Source organism: Rattus norvegicus, chromosome 15, assembly GCF_036323735.1.
Source record: "Rattus norvegicus strain BN/NHsdMcwi chromosome 15, GRCr8, whole genome shotgun sequence".
Taxonomy (NCBI): domain Eukaryota; kingdom Metazoa; phylum Chordata; class Mammalia; order Rodentia; family Muridae; genus Rattus; species Rattus norvegicus.
In genome coordinates, this window is record NC_086033.1 from 86,296,307 (window position 1) to 86,302,404 (window position 6,098).

Below are 6,098 nucleotides of genomic sequence, written 5' to 3' on the forward strand. Positions count from 1 at the left end.
ATCAAGATCATATAAACAATTTAAATAGCCCTACAACCCTGAAAAAAAAAAAGAAAGAAAAAAACAGAAGCAGTCATCACAAGACTCCCAACCAAGAAAAGCTCAAGGCCAGATGGGGATGGGGCAGAATTCTACCAGACTTACTTTTTTTTTTTTGAAATTTTAATTTATTTTATTTATTTTTTTTTTATTTTTTCAGAGCTGAGGACCGAACCCAGGGCCTTGCGCTTGCTAGCCAAGCGCTCTACCACTGAGCTAAATCCCCAACCCCCTTAATTTTTTATTAGATATATTTATTTACATTTCAAATGTTATTCCCTAGAAAAAAATAAGGAAGTCTTCACGAATCTGCATGTTGGCCTTGCAGGGGCCATGCTAATCTACTCTGTATCGTTCCAGTTTTAGTGTGTGTGCTGCTGAAGTGAGCACCCAATGTGAGCCTTTAAAATGGTTTTGTCTTTTCAACGTATTTCATATGATCGGAGCCCTACAATGGAGAGGCACATGTACTTGGCTTCTGTCACTGAAGTGGGTTGGATCGTTTTCCACTTGGGGATCAACACTTTATTCCCCTCCCTTTGTTGCTGTTAAGGTCTAGTGTAGCTTGTATGGGAAACCTCCTCATGAAATACAGATAAACACAAGCCTGCTATTCAATTACCACATGACAGTGAGGACTTTGTACATGCCAAGGGATGTACCAAGTCCAGGTGATTGGATGCACAATGAAACAAGTCTAGCCTCCAGTTCCCAGGAGCCTACATTCCAGTGTGACTGGACAAGGAGCCACCTTGGTGCCTGCTCTGGTTAGGCCCCACCGCCTGTTTTCCCATCCTGGTGTGGCTGTCAGAATCTGAGTGTGTTGGGGTCCTAAGTAGAAGAACCTTCCCTTAATGCAATTAAACGCAGTCATTCCTGGGCCGTGACACAACCGGGGACACCTTGGAAATGAAGCTTCCCAGTCAATTTGAGCAGGAGCTAGCACAGAGTAAGGCTAGAGGGAGTCAAATTAGGAGGAAGTCAGCATTCCTGCCAGGGTTGTGACAAACCTGTGAAGTGTAGGCACAAATGTGGGGTCCTTCCCCACCAGCAGAAAGCCACCCGCAACTGCACATGTTGTGAGTCATTTTTAATCATTTAGAAAACAATTTTGTTGATCCTGTCTTCAGCCCTACATAAAAAATGAGAGAATTGAGGGTAGTGGGTGACTTGTTGGGTAAAGAGCTCACCACGTCCCATGAGGATCAACTTCGTTCAGCTCTCTGGCATCCACAGGGAAAGCCAGGCATGCTGGCCTGCACCTGTAACCCCAGCACTGTGGAGGCAGAGACAGAAAGAACCGGGGAGCTCATAGGCCAACCAGTGCAGCCAAGCCAGTGAGCTCCAGGTTCACTGAGAAATCCTGTCTCATAAGGCGGGGAGCAATGAAAGCCACCAACATCAAGCTCTGGCCTCCACTCATGCACACATGCACACATGCACACATGCACACATGGTAAATGCACAGACAGGCAGGCAGGCAGGCAGGCAGACAGACAGACAGACAGACAGACAGACAGACAGAATAAAGAAAGAAAATGCCATCTGATAGTTGACAAAAACTAAGAATTCGGTATGTTTCCTACAGTTGAGTATTTTACTAGCTACCATCTCAGTGCCAGCTATTTTCTGGGCACCAATTCTTTCTATCTGTACAGCCTGTGAAAACAACGCAAGACACATAACTTCTAAAAATGCCACGATTTTATGTGAACCCGGAAGAACACGATAGCTAAAATTAGTCTGGCCTTCTGGCTCATTCATAAACTCCAAAGTTTCCATCCCCACTTCATGTAAATTCTCCCTGCTTTTTATTGGAGCTTATGTTACAGAGCAACCACCAGTTACCTCTGGATCTCCAGGGGAAAGTCCAGAGGAGCCAGAAACCCATTTGTCCCAAATGTGGCATGACAGTGTTGCTTTTTTTTTTTTTTTTTTAAGTGGTGACTCAAGAAGAATGCTAGTGCAGAAAATGCAGGGATTGAATAATTTAATGATGGCTACCCAGGTATAACGGAGATCATACTTCAAGTGCCTGTGAGGCCACAGAGAGTGTGTAGTTCATTTGGTCAGAGCTAAGCTATTTTTTTCTTTTTTCTTTTTTTTTTTTTTTTTTCGGAGCTGGGGACCGAACCCAGGGCCTTGTGCTTGCTAGGCAAGAGCTCTACCACTGAGCTAAATCCCCAACCCATGAGCTAAGCTATTTTTACTTCAACAGATTCTTCCAATTATCTCCTCTAAGACACCATGTTCTAAATATATTATAAAACACCCCTTTTCCTCCCTGTATACTAAGAACATTATGCCCAATGGCCCTTGCCATGAACCCGTATTTCAGTGCCATGTCATTGGTAGTAGCCCTCTGGGGTTTACTTACATCGTTTATTCTGCCCAGGATCCTCGACCTCTCGGAAGAGCAGTCTGAGTGAGAGAGAGGGGCTGTCGGGCATCTGACAGTGTGCTGCTGAGAAGGGCTAACGTCTCAGGTGTCCTCTGCTTCTCCACACCGCAGTGTTGGGGACAGAAGCTCCCAAACCCTGCACACATAACAAACTGGTTGTAAGCAAGCTTTCATTCAAATACCCGGCTAACCAGGTAAATGAAGAGTGAATCTGTGAGTGTCACTGGGAAATAGTTAAAGCAACCACGATTTAACTTACCCGGAAGATTTACTGTATGAATTTATTTCCTTTCAGAGAAAGCCGGTGAATTTGAAAGAGTGCCCCAGCTCTTACCACCATAAAACACAGTTCATCACCGTCACCACACTCACCCAGGACTTTCACTATACTCTGTCTCTGGAAGAGAAGTCAACGGGTTAACGGGTCATGCTGACAGGATGGCAGTTATGTTTACATGTGGAAAGGAAGAGAGGGATAAAGTATGGCCAAGTGTCTTGTGAATCAGGAAACTCAACCCCTGCTTCCCTTTTTCTATCTCACAGTCATGACATACAGACATGCGTTAAAGTCAATATGCAGGAGGCCTCAGCCCCTACACAAAGAGCTACATACAGGCAACTAAGGAACACTGAGAGCAGGAGAAATGATCTTCCCCAGGGAGAGCATAAAAAAAACCCATTATCAAATACCACATGGTTGGCCCTAAAGACATATATACATTTAACATTATACAGACTGAGCAGGTTATATATAGGAATAAATATGTATATACATATATACATGCACATAAACATCATATACATATGCGTGCTTACATTACATATACCTATATATAAAGATTACATATATGTATAGACTGCTTTAACAATGAGTGAAAAAAGGAGGCCATACATTTGAAGGAGACTGGGGAGGGGTACAGGAAAGGGTTTGAAGGGATGAAAAGCAAGGGAGAAAGGCAATTATATTTATATCACCATCTCGACACTAAAAGTCAATAGAACAACCAATAATACACAGAATTGGCCAGAGGACCTTTGATAAAGGTGGCACACAATAGAAGACAGGAAACGCTGTGGGTTGTCATGGCTTCAGTGAAGCTTCAGTGCCGAGTGGGCCCCACAGACATACAGAACGTTGGTGTCCTAAGGATAGAAATAACGAGGCTTCATCAACCACGCATAATCCTGAAACCACCAGCTCAGCTACCCATGGCAACAAAGTGCTAAATAGTCGGAGTTCGATACAAAGTGAAAGTATATTCTTTAAAAGCATTTAAGATAACCTCATGGTTTGTAAATAAAATAAAGTGAAAACAAACCAGAACAAAGAGCTATGCTTATGTGCCGGGATGAAAACATTTTAAAGGTTAGTTTTGAGGCGTACAGGGCAATGCTGTCTTAGACATGAAGGCAGGCCTCAGCATCCGGCCTGCAGAGCAACTATCTGGACAAAGTTTGCTACAGAGGGAAATCCTCAAAATGCTAGTAACAAAATATCTCATTTCACCCTGTCTCTCCCTACCTCTCTCTGGCTTTTTGAGATTTAACAATATATTTATGTCATAATGTTGAGAAATTCTTCAAAGATGGCGTTGCACTGTGCCTCTGACTTTCCTCGCCCTTGCGAAACTCTCTTTGAATATAGATTCACTGCAGAATATGGCAAAGGAGACCGAAAAACTCTGTGGCTACCTCGGTAGCCCCAAGCAGATACCGAAGGCCTGGGGCTCTGTAGGGTCTCTAGGTTGACATCACTCGTCTGAAGTTCCAGGAGACTGACGTGTGGCACTGGCAGAGGAAGGCAGGGGCAGCAATGGACCCCTTCGCACAGGAAAGAGAGGGTAGGCAGGTGTACTCGGGTTTTCCCCAGACCTTAGACTTCCCATTCTGAGGATAGGCCTTCCCAACCTCAGTTGAGAGAGCTCTCCCAGGTGATTCTAAGAGTTGACAAGACCAACTACGTCATAACTAGGTCCAGTTCTCGCCACGGGAAACAGCCAGGGTATCTTAAAACTGTAAGAATGGGGCTTTAAAGTAACTTTAAACCCAGTAACCCCGGCTCCTGAGAGGCAGAGACAGACCACAGAGGTGGATCTCTACAAGTTCAAGAACAGCTTCGTTAACATTCCACACTACCCAGCACTACCCAGCCAGATCCTGTATCAAATAAAGAGAATAAGTAAATAAGTCAAAAGCATACCTGAAACACTTGTAAATTTACCTTTTATTTGAGGAAGTGATGTGGTAGGTCAAAAAGTCATGCTTGCACTGAAAGAGCCCCCAGAACGCAAATGTTACCTGTGATTTCTGAAGCCTCAAGGCTTCAAAGCATGGCCTTCACGTCACCGCCATTACATAATGGGACAGCATCTGCAGGCGACAGCGTACATCTCTCCAGCTGGTTTTGGAAGCCAAGAGAAACTGGTAGTCTGTCAACTGGAGCACTGAAGCAATCAATCCCCTCAGGTTCATCAGAAAGCACTATCACTATTGGTTTCAGTCCAGAAAGCTTGACATAACTGGCCTCAGGTGTGGACTAGGCATTACACCATTTTTTAAAAGATATTTTATTTTATTTTATTTATGTGAGTACACCGTCACCAGAAGAGGGTTTCTGATCCATTACATATGGTTGTGTGCCACCACGTGGTTGCTGGGATCTGAACTCAGAATCTCAGTCAGTGCTCTTAACTGCTGAGACCTCTCTGTAGACCACTGTTTTTTTCCACCCCTGTTGGTTCTTATGTACAGCAGAATCACAGCACCACGGACCTGGGCTGGACACAGAAGGATCCAAAAATGGCAAGAGAGCCGGCGACACTTTGCAGAAGATGGTTTTAAAGTTACTGAACACCAATTAAAATGAACGCTTCACGGCTTGAGGCTAACTCTCCGGGTATGAAAACAGCAGTAAGCACAGGGAAGTTCAAGTCCGCCAAGTCCTGTGCACGTGTCCCCACCCGCTCTCCCACACATGGTTCTTCTCTTCTGCATGGCTCTCTTTCAAGTGGTTAAGGAGGTGTATCTGTTTGGCTTTGGGAGTAAATGCCTTCACCCTCAGAATGAGGAACACACCTGTATTAACACACCCAAGTAAACCGAGCAGAAACACTAAATAATTCCGAATGTCTCACGGCCACAGGAGCTAAGTATCACAATCCAGCCACGAGGTAGAGTGTGGAAGTGCCCCCCAGAGCAACTGAAAATTAGAGCTACACATTAGATTCCAGAAAAAAAGGGAGACTAGACGGTCACAAAAAGGATGGGTTTTACACGGAGAGATGGATAGATAAATAGATGGGTCTGCTTTGTAAGCAATTCTTTATTTTTAAAAATAAAATAAGATATTCAACCCCTCCCATATACATCATTTGCTCTCTCTCAAATTCTCAGCCTCTCTTTCTTTAGTTGTTTTACACGCACACGTTCTGACTCTATAGTATTCTTTACATGAATACGAATTTCAGGCCTGACTTCTTGGTATTGAATAACCAATCGGTGTCCCCAGAGAAAACGATCTTTACCCCGGAGGGGGAAAAAGCCGGTCTCTCCAGCTAGCTCTTTGTTTGAGACCCTCCCCCTTCCACAGTCACGGGCCTATCAGCGTTGCTCTGTTCTGGTCCTGTTGCGTCATCTCTAAGACATGCGGGGTATAGCT

The 6,098-nt window shown here is 44.4% G+C and overlaps 1 long non-coding RNA gene and 1 other non-coding gene across 2 annotated transcripts; both read right to left on the reverse strand.

The window, feature by feature from the left end:
* Positions 1-324: 324 nt before the first annotated feature.
* Positions 325-429, reverse strand: LOC120097311 (U6 spliceosomal RNA). The gene has a single exon (XR_005494521.1). It is a non-coding gene; the product is annotated as a U6 spliceosomal RNA (small nuclear RNA).
* A 1,063-nt stretch (positions 430-1,492) lies between these two features.
* On the reverse strand, positions 1,493-4,629 carry LOC108352966 (uncharacterized). Its single transcript, XR_001841436.3, has 3 exons — positions 4,133-4,629; positions 3,474-3,583; positions 1,493-2,837 (listed from the first exon to the last, which is right to left on the reverse strand). It is a non-coding gene; the product is annotated as an uncharacterized LOC108352966 (long non-coding RNA).
* Positions 4,630-6,098: the final 1,469 nt, after the last annotated feature.